This window comes from Petaurus breviceps, unplaced genomic scaffold (assembly GCF_028583685.1).
Source record: "Petaurus breviceps papuanus isolate PSGF00001 unplaced genomic scaffold, PetGlider_PUasm1.0 551, whole genome shotgun sequence".
NCBI lineage: Eukaryota > Metazoa > Chordata > Mammalia > Diprotodontia > Petauridae > Petaurus > Petaurus breviceps.
The window spans coordinates 5875402-5895114 of record NW_027186372.1 but is presented as its reverse complement, the minus strand read 5'-3'; the positions used below and the strand labels follow the sequence as shown (position 1 = coordinate 5895114).

At 39.0% G+C, this 19713-nt stretch overlaps 1 long non-coding RNA gene across 1 annotated transcript in view; it reads right to left on the bottom strand.

Moving 5' to 3' along the window:
* Positions 1 to 12491, bottom strand: part of LOC138172634 (uncharacterized) — a 168078-nt gene extending 155587 nt beyond the window's left edge. The window contains exons 1-2 of the long non-coding RNA XR_011171193.1: positions 12400 to 12491; positions 12239 to 12304 (exon numbers count right to left, since the gene is read on the bottom strand). This is a non-coding gene — a long non-coding RNA (uncharacterized lncRNA). The remainder of the gene's footprint in view (positions 1 to 12238; positions 12305 to 12399) is intronic.
* Between the last annotated feature and the right edge of the window lie 7222 nt (positions 12492 to 19713).

Below are 19713 nucleotides of genomic sequence, written 5' to 3'. Positions count from 1 at the left end.
ATAGATAGATAGATAGATAGATAGATAGATAGATAGATAGATAGATAGATAATAAAAAGCTATTTTTATGGGTAGGGCATTAACAACAGAGGGATCAGGAAGGGCCTCCTGCAGGAGGTGGGGATTCCACCTAGGGATTCCAAAAGGTGAAGGTGAGGAGAGAACATTCCAGTCACTGGAGATTACCTAGACAAAAGCAGAGAGATAGGCAGTAGAAAGGGGGAAAAGGGAGGGAAGCCGACCAGTTTGGCTGGAACATTGAGTACTCAAGGAAAAATAAAGCAAATCAGTCCAGTTACTTTATAAATCTTCAGGCCCTACAGAAATGTTAGGTGCTATTATTGTTTTCACTAATAATAATCTTCCGTGAAGGTTCTCCACTGATGCCCCATCATGATCTGTAGGTAACCTTGAGTACTTAAAGTTTGTCATAATGCAGTCAAGCTCTAGCAGTTCTGCCCAGTTGGAAAGTCTTGAAGTATAGGCCTAGTGACAGGTTGGACTGGACTTGGTCATTCAAAAACTTGTGTAGCTGACTTCAAAGAGTCTCATTACCTGGTTTGGCACAGAATAATAAATATTTTGGCCACAGCATCTCTCAAAGACTTTACTAAGTGGAAAAGAATTTGCCAAGTCCTACTAATTCTTGCCTAAACCCTCTTTTGTACTAGTCTCATCTTCCCCTACATAGTCACCACTCTGGGCCTTCAATACCTCAATCCTGCACTGCTGAAATAGTGTTCTAACTGGTCTTCCTCTGCTTCAGGCCTTCTCCTCTCCCTATATATCTCCCATATCTGTGTATCCAAAATAGTCTTCCTAATATGTATCTGACTAGCACCTTGCTGCATATAGTGGGTGGTTCCCTAGTGAATACAGAATGAAATACAAACTACTGAACTTGGAATTTAAGAACCTTCACAAATTCATTCTAATTTACCTCTCTGATCTTATTTCACATTATTTCTTTTCATGTAGTACTTGTAAACATATATACACACATTCACATATGTATTCATATGCCCATATACCTTCATATATAGACATACACACACACACACACATATATATATATATATTCTCTTCAACTACTGAGAAAGGTTTCATAAGTTACAATTATCGTTTTTCCATGTAGGAATGTTAATAGTTCAACTTTGAGAAGTTCCTTATGATTTCTTTTCCCTGTTTACCTTCTCATGCTTCTCTTGCTTCTTGTATCTCAATGTCAAATTTTCTATTCAACTCTGGTTTTTTCAGCAAGAATGCTTGAAAGTCCTCTATTTCACCGAATAAGTATATTTTCCCCTGAAACATATGTACTTAATAAATTTTTATTATATATATATATATATATATATATATTTAATAAAAAATACTCAGTTTTGCTGGGTAGGTGACTCTTGGTTTTAATCCCAAATCCTTTGACCTCCAGAATAACATATTCCAAGCCCTTCGATCCCTCAGTGTAGAAGCTGCCAAATCCTGGGTTATCCTGATTGTGTTTCCACAATATTCAAATTGTTTCTTCCTGGCTGCTTGTAATATTCTCTCCTTAATCTGGGAATTCCAGAACCTGGCTATAATATTCCTAGGAGTTTTCCTTTTGGAATCTTTTTCAGGAGGTGATCGGTGGATTCTTTCAACATCTATTTTGCCCTCTGGAACTAAAACATCAGGGCAGTTTTCTTTGAGAACTGCCTGGAGGATGATTTCTAGGTTCTTACTTTCATCATGGCTTTCAGGTAGTCCAATAATTTTTAAGTTATCTCTCCTGGATCTGTTTTCCAGGTCAGTGGTTTTTCCCATGAGATATTTCACATTGCCTTTTATTCTATTCTTTATCCTTATTTGTTTGGATCTGTTTAAGAGCATCTTGATTTCTCATAAAGTCATTAGCTTCCATTTGCTCCAGTCTAATTCTGAAGCAATGATTCTCCTCATTGAGCTTTTGAGATTTTTTTCTCTCTCTGGCAAATTTGTCTTTTTAAGGCATTCTCCTCCTCATTGCTTTTTTGAGCCTCTTTTGCCATTTGAGTTAGTCTATTTTTTAAGGTATTATTTTCCTCAGGCTGTTGACTCTCATTTTGTAATTTTCTTGCATCGTTCTCATTTCTCTTCCCAATTTTTCCTCCACTTTTCTTATCTGCTTCTTAAGGTCCTCCATGGCCTGTAACCAGCTCATATTTTCCTTTGAAGCTTTTGGTGCAGGAGTTCTGACTTCACTGTCTTCCTCCTGTTCCATGCTTTGCTCCTTTTTGTCCCCAAAATAGGAGTGTAATGTTGGAATCTTCTGTCTGCTTTGTTTCCTTTGCCTGGTCATGTAGCCCCTGAGTCACTTGACTCCTGGGCTTTTTGCCACAGTAGGACTCTGCTACCAGACAGGGGAGCGAGCTTTCGTCCCAAACACTGGGGTTTTCTCAGCTGCCAGAGGTATTAGATGGGTGCCCTCTCTGAGGTCTCCACACGCTCCAGCAAGCTGGACATATACCCCAAGACCTCCACCCTAGACTGCAATCCAGATCCAAGCAGGTTAAAGCAAGAGTGATTTTACCCCTCAGACTGGTGCTTGGTCCTCCTACACTCTGCATGCCAGGAGCTGAAGCTGCCACGTGGTGCTGGCTGGCTGTGCTGGTGCCTCAGCGGCTTCTCGCCCCAGGAGCAAAAGCCACACACTCCCACTTACTGGTTTTCAAAATCCAGACTTCACTGACCTCTCACTTTGTCCTTTGCATCTATGTGTTGATAAATCTGGAGATGGCCACAGCTGCTACTGATCTGGGGTCCTTCCAGCCCGCATCTGGTCAGGCCCACCCTGGGGCTAAAGCCTCATGTGAGGCTGGGCTCAGCTCCCAGAGCGCTGTGCTGGACGCTTGGTGCCGGCCTGCCGGGCTATCCTCAGCAGGAGGTTAGCTTCTCTGTGTTGTTTTGTGTTTTCTGCAGCTCCAAAGTTTGTTTAGAGTTCCCTTTTTACATAGTTTGGGGAAGGTGGAAGCTGGAGCCACGGGGAGGTCCTCCTTCTACTCCGCCATCTTCCTATTTGATACTTCTTAAACTGAACTCACCACATTTTGCCTCTGAGGGTTTTCATAGGTGGTCCTCCATGTTTGGAATATACTCCCTCCCTATTTCTAGCTTTCAGGATCCCTTTCTTCCTTTGAGACTCAACTCAAGCTCTACCTCCCCTATGAAACGTTCCCTGATTCCCCTAAGCTGAAAGTGTTCTCACTCTAATCAGATCTTCCTAATCTCCCCTTTGTATCATCAAGCCCTACCCTTATATTTACTTGGCTGTGTGCATCAAATCATATCTATCTCATCTCCCCCAATAAAGTGCAGCCTACTTGAAGGTAATATGTCATTTCACAATCTTTGAATCCCCAACATCTCACACAGTTCTTGCACATAGTAGACACTTTGTGTTTTTAGATAGATAGGCGGAGGAAGTATCCACAATGACAAAGTCACTAATACTTGAGGTATTATTTCATAGTTTATAAGGTTTTTTTTTTAACATATGTAACATTTCAACAAGCTCATGAAGTAGGTCAGGCGGGCATTACAATCCTCATTTTATAGCTGTGCAAGTCAAGGCTCAGCAAGGTGAAGTCTCTTGTCCAAGGGCTTATGGCTGATGAGTGGTAGGGTCAGGGCTCACACAAAACCAGTTGCTCAGACCCCAGGTCAGTCAACAAGAATTTTTTGTGTCAGACACTCTGCTACATGCTAGGGATGATAAAGAAAAACAAAGACTGTTCCTATTCTTGGGAAGCTTTAATTTTAGCAGAGGGGAGAACACGTAAATGAACAATGAACATCCACACTATCGATGGAAGACACCCCTGAAAGAGAAGGCTCTAGGGGCTGGGACGATCCAGAAAGTGCCAAATCTTCTTTCTGGCAGGGGATACTGTCCCCATTTCTAATTTCTTTCTCTGATTTGTTTTCCAAAAGGACTATAATGCTTCTCTGTACTCCCCATTCTATGGAATGAGAACAAACGTACAATGTCTATCAATAAAGTTCGATAGATCAATCAGAATTTATTTAACATTCACTACCTGTCAGGGACTATGCCAAGCACTAGAGAGACAAAGACACGCAAAAACAGACTCTGCCTTCTAGAAGTTCACATTCTAATGGGAGAGACGACATGTGAAGGACTGCACAAGCAAGTTACATATAGAATAAATGAAGGGTAATTCAGGATTCCCTGGAACATCCATGGCAATGGAGTACTTGTCTAGCTGTGTGGGGCCTAAAAGGTTGTTTCTTGGTCAGATTAGCATTCCCTTCGATCCTAAGTAAAGTAGGATGGAAGGTGATGAAAAATAGTAACTGAAAAGACTTGAAGTAATGTTTGGTTACAGTAAGTTTAGAAGCTGTGCAGGAGAGTGGGATGTGTGGATATGCTGTTCTTGAGTGGGTAGGTAGGAGGCTTGGTCTGTGTGGCTCTTGTGGCTGGTGGGTGGAAGACATGCACATTTTGCAAGCTAACTCAACATTTTCCAGGCTTAACTTTTTTGAAAAATGACTTGTAAATAAAGCAGAAATTCTTATTATTTTCTATTTTACTATCCTACTGAGGAAATTGCATCAAGTAAATGTCTGAGAGAATTGAAAAGTCTTAAAAGACCAAGCTGGGCAGTTTAGCTAGAACAGCAGAAAAAGCACAAGATTTGTAGTAACAGGACCTGGATTCAAATCCTGGCTCTGATATGTATCTACTACTTGTGTGATCTTGAGTAAATCACTCCATCTCTCTGGGCTGGGGCTCGATTTCCTTGACTTTAAAATGAGAAAACTGTGTTTAAGAACCCCTTGAGGCCCATTCTAGCTCTACATCTAGGATCCTAAGTATAAGAGGCACCTGGGTGCCCCAATGGATAGAATGCCATGTCTGAAGTCAGGAAGACTCATTTTCCTAAGTTCAAATCTGTCCTTAGACACTTACTAGATATATGACCCTGGGCAAGTCACTTAGCCCTGTTTGCCTCAGTTCTTCATCTGTAAAATGAGCTGGAGAAGGAAATGGCAAACCATTCCAGTATCATTGTCAAGAAAACCCCAAAATGGGGTCATGAGGAGTCATATATGACTGAAAAACAACTCAACTACAACAAAGTTAAAGGAATGAGTGACCTCTTTGTTTAATTTAGAGCAGAGTTTAGGGAATTCTTACCAAGCAATGCAACTCTTTTGTTATTACAGGCTCACATTCTACAGTATATTTCTAAAATGAACTCTTTATGGAGAATGGAATTTGGGAGCTTTCTGTTGGTAAACAGCCATCTGAACTATGAAGTAAGACTATGTGAAGCACGAATATTCCAGCAATGTGATTGTATTTACACAGCTTTGTGAGTGTGCCCAGCACTTTGGAAACAGAGGAACCTTGAACAGGGTATCATCTAACACTCAATAGCATTGGGATCCAAATGGAATATTTAGAATAGTGCTAGATGATAGTAAGAAAGGTGAATTTTTATGAGGAACTTGGAAGGGAGTAAGAGAATCTCTGAGTCCTCTTAGGAACAATATTGTCATTTCCAGAAATTTTGTTCAATTCAACAAACATTCATGCCTCCTAAGTCCTAGGTATTGTGCTAAATGCTAAGAATACAAGGATAAAAGAAAACACAGTCCCTGTTTTAAGGAAAGTTACTATCTATGGAAAAGGAGAAATACGAAATGTGCAAAAAACATTGATAATAAAAGGAAAAATAGGGAAATTGATAAAGAGAAGTCTACTAGAAAAAACACTAAAAGAAATTCAAGAGGGAGTCATCCCTTTCAGCTTTGAGCGATCAGAGAAAGCTTTGTGAAGGAGGAAATATCTGAAGTAAATCTCGACACTGAAGGCATCAAGATGGGAGAAAACAAGACAAGAAGGGAAATAGTTACTGGAACATAAGGTGAAAAAAAAGGAATTGTATGAGATAAGACGCTAAATGTAGGTTGGAGTTAAGATTGTGGATGGAAGGCTTTTGGCGCCAAGAATAGTCATCATCCTAGCGTTTGAGGCTTTACACGGTGTGAGGTGAGATGAGGAAAGGGGGGTGTGGAGGAGGGGTAAGAGGAAGGTTGCATTCTACAACCTATTGGTTATTGAATCATTTATCTCCCTGAGCCTGCAGCAAGCTTTGGAAACTGCTTGAAAAAAGCATATTTTATCTGCATGAGTGAACAGGCCAGGCTCAGGTAAATTTATAAAGTTAGTAATGTTTTTATCTTTGGGGTTCCCATTCTCATTGTTCTCTGCTGATCAACCACACAAATAACATCCTGCCCAACCCCAAGCAACCACCCAATGCCCTCACCCCCTCTCTCCTCCTCTTTGTCAAAACCACCCTCTAGAAAGATATGAGTTTTAGTCACCCAGGGTATCTAATATAAGCACCCTTTAGGGCTTAATACCTTCCCAAACTATCCTTATGTCAAATGGCAGAGAAAGTCATAATCTAAAGGAATGGGGGGCTCAGTGGAATTTTAGGTAGTAGCCAACAGGTTAGGGCTTCTGAGAGACAACAGGAAAACTTCCAGTTGCACCTGATAACACACCATAACACAGGCCAAGTCTTGTGAGTAAGTACACTAGGTAAAGATGTGTAGAACCTACGATTACACAAGATGTAGATTCGATGTATCTTGACCTCCTTTAAATATCTCCACAAGAGCAGTGATGAAACATCCCCTGGCCATGATGTAGAAGTCTCTAGCAAGACAAATCTGTTTCCTTCTGGAACTAAACCTCCCTTTGACTCTTTTGAAATTGCAGTGATAGCAAGGGCTCCCAAGCTGCCCATCTGTTAGCCTTTGCTTTTGATAGATGATTCATCTACCTCCTTTTTCACTCACACATATTCTTCATGAAATCTTTCATACTGGGACAGCTACACAGAACACTGGATAGAGTGCTGAACCTGGAGTTAGGAAGACCTGAGTTCAAATCTGGCCTCTGATGCATACTTAGCTGTATGACCCTGAGCAAGTCACTCTGTTTGCCTCTGTTTTCTTATCGGTAAAATGGGGATAACAATCTTACTGAATTCCCAGGTTTATTGTGAGGATAGGATCAAATAAAATAATAACTGTAAAGTTCTCGATGTAGTGCCTGGTACATAGTAAGGGCTATATAGACATTGACTCTTATTATTACTGCTCCTCCCAGGTGGGGGACAATGTCGGCAAGATGCAACAACCAACTTACCCCTATAGCAATTTTCATTCTTCTAACAACACTAAGCTTCTTCTGAGATACTGGTGTCCTATTATCTGAATAATATTATTGGAAGAATTTTTTTTTCTTTTTTTCTAGGCCTGTGATTTAATTGGTGGAGAGAGCTTGCTCTGAGTGAGTAAATGATCTCTGCCAAGGTAGACTGGCAACTCTTCAGCAATTTATGGTTTGACAGAATTTGGGGTAACTGAGTTGCCTGGGGTCATACAACATTATGCATTAGAGATAGGCTATAGGAGGGGCTATACAGAGATTAGTGCTTCATCCTTCTCATATCTAGAGACTAGCACATTCAACCAGGGATGGGGAACCTGCAGCCTCAAGGTCACATGTGGCCTTCCAGATCCTTGGGTTCAGCCTTTTGACTGAGTCCCAGTTTTACAAAACAAATCCTTTTATTAAGAGGATTTGTTTCGTGAAATTTATATTAAGTCAAAGGGCTGCACTTGAGGACCTAGTGTGGCCTCAAGGTCACAGGTTCCCCACCTCTGCTCTACACCATGCTGTCTCTCCATGGATGACTAGTGTGGTGTTAAAAGTAGAGACTTTTGTGTCAGATAACAGTTTAGGATCTTTGAAAGTTTGCTGCCCATTTTCTCAATTGCAATCTAATCTGTCCTCTGTCTTCTATTTAATTCTGGGTCCAAATACAATTCCTGTCCAAAATATATGTGACTTCTGAATTAACACACTGGACCACTCCTTTTGCATGTCATAACATGGACAATATGTATTCTTCATCCACTTGTTTTGTTTTATGTTTTCTTGTGTGTATGATAAAGTTGAACTCTTTTGAGTAACCAGGGGTTTCATCAAGTAAATTTTGCAACTTTGGGGGGCTTGATACAATCAATACAATGTTATATATAAACACAAGAATCTGAAGGATCTCACTCACGATGGGGAGCTGTTCTTCTTTTTGGACTTTGGACAGATCATCTATGGCACTTTTGATGAGTATATGCCTTGCTTGGTGTTGATACTCAGGCCAGAATTGAGAAGAAGTTTTTGGTGTTTTCATCTTTTAAGTTCTCTCAGTCTTAACATACGCACGAAAGAGAACTTGCCAGAAGAACAACTTTTGTACTTACAAATCAAATGCTTTTGAAAATAAATCTACAAACCATAAACAGAGCAAGATTTTCTATTCTCTACACCTCTTAGACAACCATGTGCCTATGAAGATATCTGCTGTGGAAAGCTATCTACACAAGCCCTTTTCTTTTTCATACTTTTATCATCAGTTTAAACAATATAAAATCTGAAGGACAAATGTTAATATTAAGTTTCTTGGTACCATATATAATGTCAGTTCTAAGAATCAGGGTAGCAGCTAGTAGGACCTGAGAAATGTTCTAATTCCTAGGCTTGGTCAGATTAAACCATCAAGTCTGAAGCCCCTTTTTAAGAGTAAAGCTCATATCCCACATATCTGTATCTGCCTATAGAGTGTAATACTAGCCCACGGCTCCATTTATCATATGACTAGTGAACTGAACAGAAAGAAATTGACTGTTGATTTAAAAACTCTGATGTTTCATTGATACACACTAACACTTATCTGGACCTCCGGAAAAATGAGCTGGAAATTTGGCTAAGAACAGGTTTTCTTTTAGATTCCTGGGGCTTCCTGTTTTCCAGCCAGATTGGAAATTTCACAAGAAAAACTTTCCCTCCAAGTCCTTCAGAAATGCCTTTTTTCTCATCTTGACCAAGATGAGAGAACTCAGATGTGTGGGATGTTTTACACACACACACACACACACACACACACACACACACACACACACGCACACACACACACACACACACACACCACATAGATACACACACAAATACGCACATCCATATTTAGAGTTTGGCTTTTGTTATGGATTATTCAAATATTTTCTGTTTTCTACCTTATATCATGCTGTGTAGACCTAGCCTATTTTCTGAGAAGGGAGGCAAAAACATTTATTTGTATATTTGCTGTGAGTGAAGCACTGTACCAAAGGCTATGGAGAGCTGCAAAGGAAGGAGAAGACATCACACCTTTCCCAGCAGACAAGTAACAGCAATTATACAGACACTGTCCTTGATTTTGTGCTGTTTTCCCTTCCAAAATAAACTGTGCAAATACTTGTCAACCCTCTAAGCCACATTTTTGATTGCAGTAAAGTTTAGCAGTGAGATTGGCAACAAGAAGGCATTTGATGGGAGGGGCATAGCCAAGATGGTATAGTAAAAGCAGGAACTTCCTTCAGCTCCTGCTCTATCCATCTCAATATCAGTAAAAAAAAAATGACTCTAAACAAATTTTAGAGCTACAGAACCCAGAGAGAAACAAATCTCCCACTGAAGGCAGCCTGACAGACTGACAGAAAAGGTTTATCACACCAGACTGGGAGCTGAATGTGGTCCTGCATAAGCTGTGGGCAGCCTTGACCAGCGGCCCAGACTGGCCAGAGAAGACTTCAGGAGACCCATAAATGCCAACGTGAAAGTAAAAGGTCAGTGTGGAACTCTGTTGGAACTGGGTGATAGAGAAGCTCAGTCCGGAGGCTCTGCAGCTGCAGCTGTTCCCTTGTGGCTGCCTCTGGAGCTCCTGGCCTGCAGATTGTAAGGGCACCAAGTGACCATTCAGAGGGCAATCACTCTTGCTTTGACCTGCTTGGATCTAGGTTGTCGTCTTGGGTGATGTTCCTGGGGTGAGAAAAGCCAGTGTGCCAGAGATTGTGGGGGCTGTAGAGAGGGCACCCTTCTCATAGTTCTGGCAACTGTGAAAACTCCGGTGATTTGGGACACAGCTCTCTCCACTCTGGAAGCAGAGTTCTACCATGGGAAAGAGCTCAAAATTCAAGTAATTGACTGGCAAGATGAGCAAGCAGAGGAAGCACAAGCAGACCATAGAAGCCTTTTCTTGGGACAAAAAGGATCAAAACATGGAACCTGAAGAAGAAAATAAAATCAAAACTCCTGCATCAAAAGCCTCCAAGAAAAATATGAATTGGTTACAGGCCATGGAGGAGCTCCAGAAGGATTTTGAAAATCAAGTAAGAGAAATGGAGGAAAAATTGGGAAGAGAAATGAGAATGATGCAGAAAATCATGAAAAGCGAATCAACAGCTTGCGAAAGGAGAACCCCAAAAATACCAAAGAAAATAACACCTTAAAAAATAGACTAACTCAAATGGCAAAAGAGGCCCAAAAATCCAATGAGGAGAAGAATGCCTTAAAAAAAAGAATTTGCCAGATGGAGAAGGAATTTCAAAATCTCACTGAAGAGAATAATTCCTTCAAAATTAGATTAGAGCAAATGGAAGCTAATGACTTTATGAGAAATCAAGATACTATAAAACAGATCCAAACAAATGAAAAAATAAAAGGCAATGTGAAATATCTCATTGGAAAAACCACTGGCCTAGAAAACAGATCCAGGAGAGATAATTTAAAAATTATTGGACTACCTGCAAGCCATGATCAAAAAAAGAGCCTAGAAATCATCCTTCAAGAAATTCTTAAGAAAAATTGCCCTAATATTCTAGAACCAGAGAGCAAAATAGAAATTGAAAGAATTCACTGATTGCCTCTTGAAAAAGATCCCAAAAAGAAAATTCCTAGGAACATTATAGCCAAATTCCAGAGTTCCCAAGTCAAGGAGAAAATATTACAAGCAGTCAGGAAGAAACAATTTGAATACTGTGGAAACACAATCAGGATAACACAAGATCTAGCAGCTTCTACATTAAGGGATCAAAGGGCTTAGAATATGACATTCTGGGGAGGTCAAAGGAGCTAGGATTAAAACCAAGAATCACCTACCCAGCAAAACTGAGTATAATACTTCAGGGGAAAATAGAGGACTTTCAAATATTCTTAATGAAAAAAACAGAGGTGAACAGAAAATTTGACTTTCAAATACAAGAAGCAAGAGAAGCATGAAAAGATAAAGAGGAAAAAGAAATCATAAGGAACTTATTAAAGTTGAACTATTTCCATTCCTATATGGAAAAACGATAATTGTAACTCATGAGACTTTTTCTCAGTATAAGGATAGTTGAAGGGAATATATATGTGTATATATATATATATACACATATATATGTATAGGAGGGTGTATGTGTATATAAATATATATGTGAATGTGTGTATATGTGTGTACATGTAAATATAGACCCAGGGCACAAGATGATTTGAATATGAAGGGATGATATCTAAAAAATAAAATTGAAAGGTGAGAGAGGAATATATGTGAGAAGGAGAAAGGGAAAGATAGAATAGGGTAAATTATCTTATATAGAAGAGGCAAGAGAAAACTATTACAATGGAGGGGAAAAGCAGGAAGGTGAAAGGGAATGGGTCAATCTAACTCACATTGGATTTGGTGTAAGGAGGGAATAACATACACAATCAATTAAGTATCTTACCCTACAGGAAAGTAGGGGGAAGGAGATAAGAGGGGGGATGATAGAAGAGAGGGCAGATTGAGGGGGGGGAGGGTAGTTAGAAGCAAACACTTTTGAAAAGGGATAGGGTCAAAGTAGAAAATAGAGTAAGTGGGGGGCAGGATAGGTTAGAGGGAAATATAGTTAGTCTTTCACAATAGGACTACTACGGAAATGTTTTGCTTAACTATACATGTATAACCTATATTGAATTGCTTATCTTCCCAATGGGGGTGAGTGAGGAGAGAAGAAGGGAAAAAATCTGGAAATCAAAGTTTTAAAAACAAATGTTAAAAATAAAAATTAAAAAAATATATTTTTATATGCATTTGGGAAATAAGATATACAGGCACGGGGGTATAGAAAGCCATCTTGCCCTACTAGAAAGTTGTGGGGGGAGTATGGGGGAGGATATAAGAGAGAACAGATTGAGAGAAGGGGTATTCAGTAGGCTTGCTAGGGGGTGGGGGTTAGGGGAAAGATGGGGAGAAAATTTGTAACTCAAAATCTTTTAAAAATGAATGTTGAAAACTAAAAATAAATAAATAATGTAAAAAATAAAACAAAATCCTACCTTCTACAGGAAAAAAAAAAGAAGGCATCTGATGTAATCACTTCTATTACTGAAATGTGCAGTCCTCTGTGTTAAAAAAAAAAGAAGAAACGTGGATTTAGAGATGATAAGAAGACCGTGATACACAGAAGCACACTAATTAAAAGGCCACTATGACTGACATCACGATGTTGATTATTCAGGCTGGACAAATGCATCACAATCACTTTCTCTTCTTCTGGCAGATTCTGGAGGTAGATGCCTATGCCCTCACTTTGCAAGCCATAAATAAAACACAGCTGCCAAAGGAAAATGAAACATGAAATTCATCTCTACTCTGTGTAGTGTGTCCCTATCCCATTGGCTCGCGAGGCCCAGTGCAGATTTACAAAGAATAGCTATGCTGCGTCAGAACAGACCATCTGGGTGGACAACAGCTCTTGTATAGTACATTCTGAACTCCTTTTGCACTGTAACCTCCCTTTTTTGTCTCAGCTCACAGCATTCAGAAGGGTGTGGGAAGATTTCCCCTCCTTTAAAATTTAAAGGCATGGTATCTAATTAAATTGGTAAAACTAGAAAGAACCATGATCTCAGTAGGAACCATAGAGAGCAAAAGCCTTATTTAGGTGTGTCAGCTGGAGGAGGGAAATAAAGAACAATAATAGCAGCTCCCTGATTAATTATGGTCAGATAGACTCTGATAGAGAGGACACTAAAAGGGGAGGAGAGACGATGATACAGGAGAAAGATCCTTAGACCTAGAGTCAATACAGCTTGAGTCAGGAGACTCAGATCTGAATACCAGTTCTGATACTTATTAGGCACAGCTAGGTGCAGCAATAGATAGAACACTGAGAATGGAGTCAGAAAGACCTAAGTTCAAATCTGACCTCAGACACCAGCTGTGTAATCCTGGGCAAGTCACTTTATCCTATTTGCCTCAGTTTCCTCATCTGTAAAATGAGCTGGAGAGGGAAATGGCAAACCACTCCAGTATCTTTGCCAAGAAAACCCCAAATGGGGGCACAAAGAGTCAGACACAACTGAACAACAAAATCTGGTATTTATTAGTTTTATCAGCACTGGTAAATGGCTTTGTCTCTCTGTGCCTCAATTTCCTCATCTATAAAATAATATTGGTGCTACCTACCTAGTAAGACCGTTATGAGTATTAACATGCCCTCGGGGACTGGCCCATCTTCTCCTAAACCATGCCAGAAGGAATAAGTAGCCAAGAATCCACCCACTCCTATGAGGTGGGAATGGTGGAATATGAACCTGACTCAGAGGTCAGGTTACAACCGCAAAGTATCTTGTAAAACTCAAAGTGCTTTGTAAATGTGAGAAATTGTTATTTCTTACAAAGAAGGCCATTAATATCTGACAACCAAAGTGAACTACAATGTCAGACTAGAGTAAGCACTGGAGATGATCGAATGCACAGAACCTGACAACTTTTACTCTAGGTATATGTCATCAATGTGATAATAACAACAACTCACATTTCTACAGCATTCATTTTGAGATGGCAAAGTACCTTCCTAATAACAACCTTGTGAACCATTAAAGAGGCATAATTGTTCTAGTCCAGATGTAGAAAGATTTGGAATACCCAAGGCCTGCTACAAGGAAACATGGAGCTCATATCAAGACAATATAAAGTAAGCCAGCTTTATTGAGGGGAGATACACAAAATGAAAAGCAGGTAGAGAAAATGGTGGAAACAGGTGAGGTTCACTGGGTTCCAGGGAGAATTGGGTACCCCACTGGGGCACCAGAGGGAATAAGGTTCTTCTCCCAAACCGGTAACACCTGGTAGGTTTTTATAAGGTTCTTATCTGAGTCTAGCAGGATCCTGGACCTGGAGACTGATGCTGATTCATGCTAGTAGAGGGAGGGGGCACTTTTGGGGAATTGAAGGTTAGTTGATTTAAAACCCCACCCATCCCTCCCAGTGGGAAAATAGAGTAAGAAACAGAGAAAAAGGTTTTGGGCTGTTACTGCTGGTCTTTTCTGACAGGGTGACTCAGGTTCTCTGTCAGGGCTATTTTTTAACTCTCCTGGAGTTCTTCAAGCTACTGCTATATTCCCATGGGGAAGTGGTAAGGTAGTTTATTAGTGAAGATGGCATTTGATTTGGAAAAGACTGAACAGATCACTTTGTCTCTCTGAGCCTCAGTTTCCTTACAAAAACAGTGATGAGAGTATCTGCTCTATTTGCTTTCTAAGACTATTATGAGGATCAAATGATAAAAATGCATGATAAAATATTTTGGAAACAAAGTATAATTAATAAAAGTACAAATATCACAGATGACTTTAAATAAAGGAAACAAGAAAATGAGTGGTTTAATTTGAATATGTAATTTTAAAAATCACATCACAAAAAAATATCCTGTCAAAGCAATCTATTTTTCTCTGCAATAGTCCCATCCCTGACAGATTATTAGAAAGCAATCTGTATAATATGTATTTACCATAAAGACTTTTGACTTTGTCTTAAAAAATAAGCATCAATAAGCTAAGAACATGATACTTCTGTATACAGAGTTATATGGAGCTTTTTTTTAAAATTCAAAAGCCATAGATCAGGGGTGAGGAATCTGCAGCCTTGAGGCCACATGTGACCTTCTAGGTCCTCAAGTACAGTCCTTTAGGACCCCATCCCTGGCATAGATCTATCTTTTCTAAAGTAAATCTGATACTGCAACATCTCACTTATTTGAATGTCATCCAGCAAACACCTAAGAATTTAGAAGGAAACAACAACAAAAATCCAAAAATAAGTACTTAAATCAAAGTAACTTTACTTATCAGTAAAATTAGTCAGCCCTCCCCCCCAACTCAGAGCCTACTTACTATTACTTATATACAATTTTAAATTTGGTGATTTGGTTGCAAAGCCATAGCATTAGTTCCCCTCCAACAAAATGAGATGAGTTGGATGTGTGCCAGTAATTAGAGGGATTAACAGGAGCTGAGGGAGTAGACTCTCTCAGGGAAGGAGGACAGGGTCTGTTTTGTTGAGGCAGTAAATGAAATTGTCATGTCTATTCAGGATGGAATGGATGAGATGATCAAATCCAAGGGCTAATCTGAGAGGTGAAAAGAGTTTATGTCAACAGTGATCAATAGGTATAAATGAACAAGTTGATCAGGAGAATCCCATCAACTGGATAAGATTAGTCTTGGGACTTTGATAGCATCTTCCTTCGGAGGATTGTGGTCTTTCCCTTAGAACTTCCTTAAGAGGACTGAGGACATTTCCTAAAGTCTCATCAGTCTGGTATGAATTGATTGGCTCTAGTTGTTGGGAATTGTGGTGGAGTCTATAACAATGGCAGGAGTAGTTACTGAGTGAACTCTCTTCTTGGAGAGCTCTTAAGCCAGCAGAGCATGGATCAGAAAACTTATGTGTGGACCTTGATTGTAAGGGGTGGAGGTGTAGAAGCAGAATGCCCCTGCATCTGGCTAGCCTATCCCCAGGAGTTACTAATGGCAGAGGTTCTGGGCACAAGAGATAGCAGCTTCATAGGATGGGGGAGGGGCAGTAGTAGAGAAGCAAGCATCCTTGGGCCCAGTCATGGAGAGGCAGGGACAAAGTCACAGTTATACTTTTACCCTTTCTCACCTACATGCCACCAGGACTAGGAAACCACATAGCCTACTTGTTGGGTATTCTTGAACCTCAGCTTTTCTGGAAAAGTGTGGTGATTTCCTGAAACCTCTTGAGGTCAATTAGATTCCTTCATCCAAGTCCTACAGTTTAAAATCAAATAGAGTCAGGGAAACTTCCTTATAGGGCCAAATCATGGCCAACAGTGACAATTTTCCTTATACAGCTTCTTATTCTGAGGCAGTTTGAGAGGAGAAAAAAGACTGGATCTATTACCAAGGTGACCTTAAACAAATAACTGCTCACTAGGCCTCAGTTTCCTCTTCTATAAAATGAAGGGCTCGGACAAGATGATCTCTAAAATCCTTTCCAACTCTAAAACCAATGTTCCATGTATCAACATTGCCAAGTACTCAGACACAACAGGTAGGATAAACCAACTAGAAAAGGTAGGGAATGGCAAGGTGTACATAAAGCATCAAGAAATGAGACCCCAAACAGTAAAGAAAAAATAAATGAAGAGGTAAAGGGGAGAGTCAGAGAAACAGAAATTACAAAAAAAAAAAACATTTAGAAAGTTTGCTGAAAAAGAAAAAAAACATTTTAGAAAGTGCTGAATTTGAAGTCAGAGGACCTGGGTTCTAATCCCAGCTCTGCTACTTACTAGCTGTGAGAACTTCAGTGTCTTTCTCTGTACAAAGGCTAGATGACCTCTAAGGTCCCTTTCAACTCTGGGTCTATATTCCTATGAGCTTTAGAAACCCCAGTATCCTGGAGCTATTTAATACAGAAACAAACAGAACTTACTTCAGTGAACACTGAAATCATCCTAGGGTTCATCATAATACAACTGATACAAATGCTGTATGCTTTTAGAATAGGCAGGGATTTGATAGAAACTGGCGATCATAATGCATTAATAATAATGCTAATGACAGTAATACCACATTTCTAGAGGATTTTGAAATTTGCAAACCTACCTATGAGACAGATAGTGTGAGTACCATTACCTCCATTTTATAGATGAGGAAGTTGAGGTTTGCAGAGGGAAAATAACTGAGCAGATGATGATCCCCAGATCATTAAGAAAAGACTGTTTTAAGAAGGTGGGAAAATACGTAATACATGCTTTAAAAATTTCTAACTAATGACTTCAAATTACTTAAGGGCAAGAATTTTCAAAAATTGTCTTTGTATCTCTAATGCCTAGCATAGTACCTGTCTCAGTAGGCATTCAAACAATGCTTACTGAACTGAATTGAAAGTTATTAAAATAAAATTTTTTAAAGTTTTGGGTATGAATGGGTTAAACTTCATTAATCTGGAAAATTCACTCCTTTCCCATCAATGTCACATAACTGACTGCAATGGAGCTTTGCTCCAATTTGGCTCCATTTGGGCCTCAGGCCTGCTTCTTGGCCATTTTCCAACCCCTTTCACTTATTTATGCTCCATGGCACCTGTGATCATGACATGGGGGCTACAGGGAAGTATGTTCTGCCACTGGGTTTTTACCCTCTTGTTTTAGAAATTTAATAATAATTAGGTTTACATTAATAGAGAAATGCAGGTTGAGAAAAGTACTATATAATTCTGGTTTTGTTTTCTTTTAAGCATTCTGGTTTATTCAAATGTAGGACTGTTTTTGTTGTTATTTGTCCATTTTAAAGGTTTGGCTCCTTCAAAAAAGGAGCCAAGGCCATGGCAGCTTATAAAAACTTCTGGGACCCTACTTGGCACAGAAACATCTTCTAGTATAAATGAAGCAAATAAAGAATAGAGGAAAGAGTGCATTAGAATGGCATACAAATGTGATAGTCAAAGTAACCTTTTTCTATTTGGAAAAAAAAGACAGTGAGTAGTTCTAATTATTTGGTCTCTTTTCAGAGTCATGAGGAGAATTTCCCCCCATTTTTTCTTGGAATAGAATACTACTTCAAGAAACTGCACTTCAGATAAAGTCTAAAAGTGAAGGGCAGGGTGGTAGGGTGGAGGAATTAATGTCTTCTTTCTAATAAAAGCACACATCTACTTAGACACTCTCCTACTGGAGTCTTTAATAGATAATTGTGGTAAGCACTGAAGCATTGCTGAAGTGAGCATAGATTCCTGACCATAGGAAGGGAGTCAGGTGAAGTGCTACAAATGCCTAATAATTCAAACCAGAGTTTGTGGTATGCAGTAGCAGACTAAGGGTTGAGTTTAGTGAGTACCTAGGTGTTTCTATTACATATATGGAAATACATATTAAATATAAAAACATTAAAACTACACTATTTCAATCTTGCTCTGACTAGGAAAACAGGATTAAGATGCTAGAATTATACACCAGAAGTTCACTATTCTTTTTTTTTATTTTCTTTTTCTCCAATTAAAACCAATCACATAAAAACAATTTTTAACATATTTTTTCAAAATTTCAAGTTCCCAATTCTCTTCCTTCCTCTCCTTCCTCCTCATTGAGAAGGCAAACAATTTGATATAGTTTATACATATGCAGTCATGCAAAACATATTTCCGTATTAGTCATATTGTGAAAGAAAACACAGATAAAAAAGAAAAAAAATTTAAAAAGTATGCTTCGATCTGTATTCAGACACCATCAGTTCTTTCTCTGGAGGTGGATAGCATTTTTCATCTAAAGGCCTTCAAAATTGTCTTAGATTGTTGTATTGCTGAGAATAAGTAAGTCATTAACAGTTGACCATTGTACCATGTTGCTGTCACTGTGTACAATGTTTTGGTTTTGCTCACTTCACTCTGCATCAGTTCATGTAAGTCTTTCCAAGTATTTCTGAAAGCATCATGTTTATATCATTTCTTGCAGCACAATAGTATTCCATCATAATCATTTACCACAACTTGCTTAGCCATTCCCCAATTGACGGGTATCCCCCTCAATTTCCAATTCTTTGCCATCACAAGAAAAACTGATATAAATATTTTTGTATATACATATATGTCCTTTTTGTTTTTTTAAAGCTCTTTGGGATACAGACCTAGTGGTATTATTGCTGGGTCAAGAGGTATGCATAGTTTTATAGCCCTTTGGGTACAGTTAAAAATTGCTCTCCAAAATGGTTAGATTAGTTCACAACTCTACCAACAATGCATTAGTGTCCCAATATAATGGTATTCTGTTACCCTTGATCTTAATGGGGAGGCTTCTCCCTTATCTCTGTTACAAGTAATGCTTACTGATGGTTTTAGATACATAATGGTTATTCTCACTATTCTTTTTTTTTTTTTTGGCCTTTTGGAGGGCAATTGGAGTTAAGTAACTTGCCCAAGGTTACACGGCTAGTTCTTTTGTGTGGGTGTTAAGTGTCTGAGGCCAGAACGAAATTCTGGTCCTCCTGACTCCAGGGCTGGCTACTCACTGCACCACCTAGCCGCCTCTTTCATTATTTTTTATAAGCTTTTTTCCCTCTTTATATTTTGTTTTTATTTTTCAAGTAATAGGTATTTTAAAAATTTATCTGTCCCTTTCACTGTTCTGCTCCCACTGAGTAAATTCAAAAACCAAAATCAATTCCTTAATATATATCTATATAGTCTGGCAAAACAAAGTTCTATGTTAGCTTTGTCCAAAAATCTATGCTTCTTTCCACATTTTAAGTTCACTGCTCTTTTGCTAGGTCATGAATGACATACTTCATCTTCATCCTCTTGGATTTGGGGGTTATTACTATGCTGATCAGAGAACTAAAGTCTTTCAAGCTTGCTTCTTTTTTTTTATAATTTTATCATTGTAAAAATTGTTCTAGAGTCTCTGAATCAGTTCATAAATTTCTTTTCAGTTTCTTCTGAAATTGTCCATTTCATCATTTCTTATGTCATAATGATATTCCATTACATCCATCTACTATAATTTCTT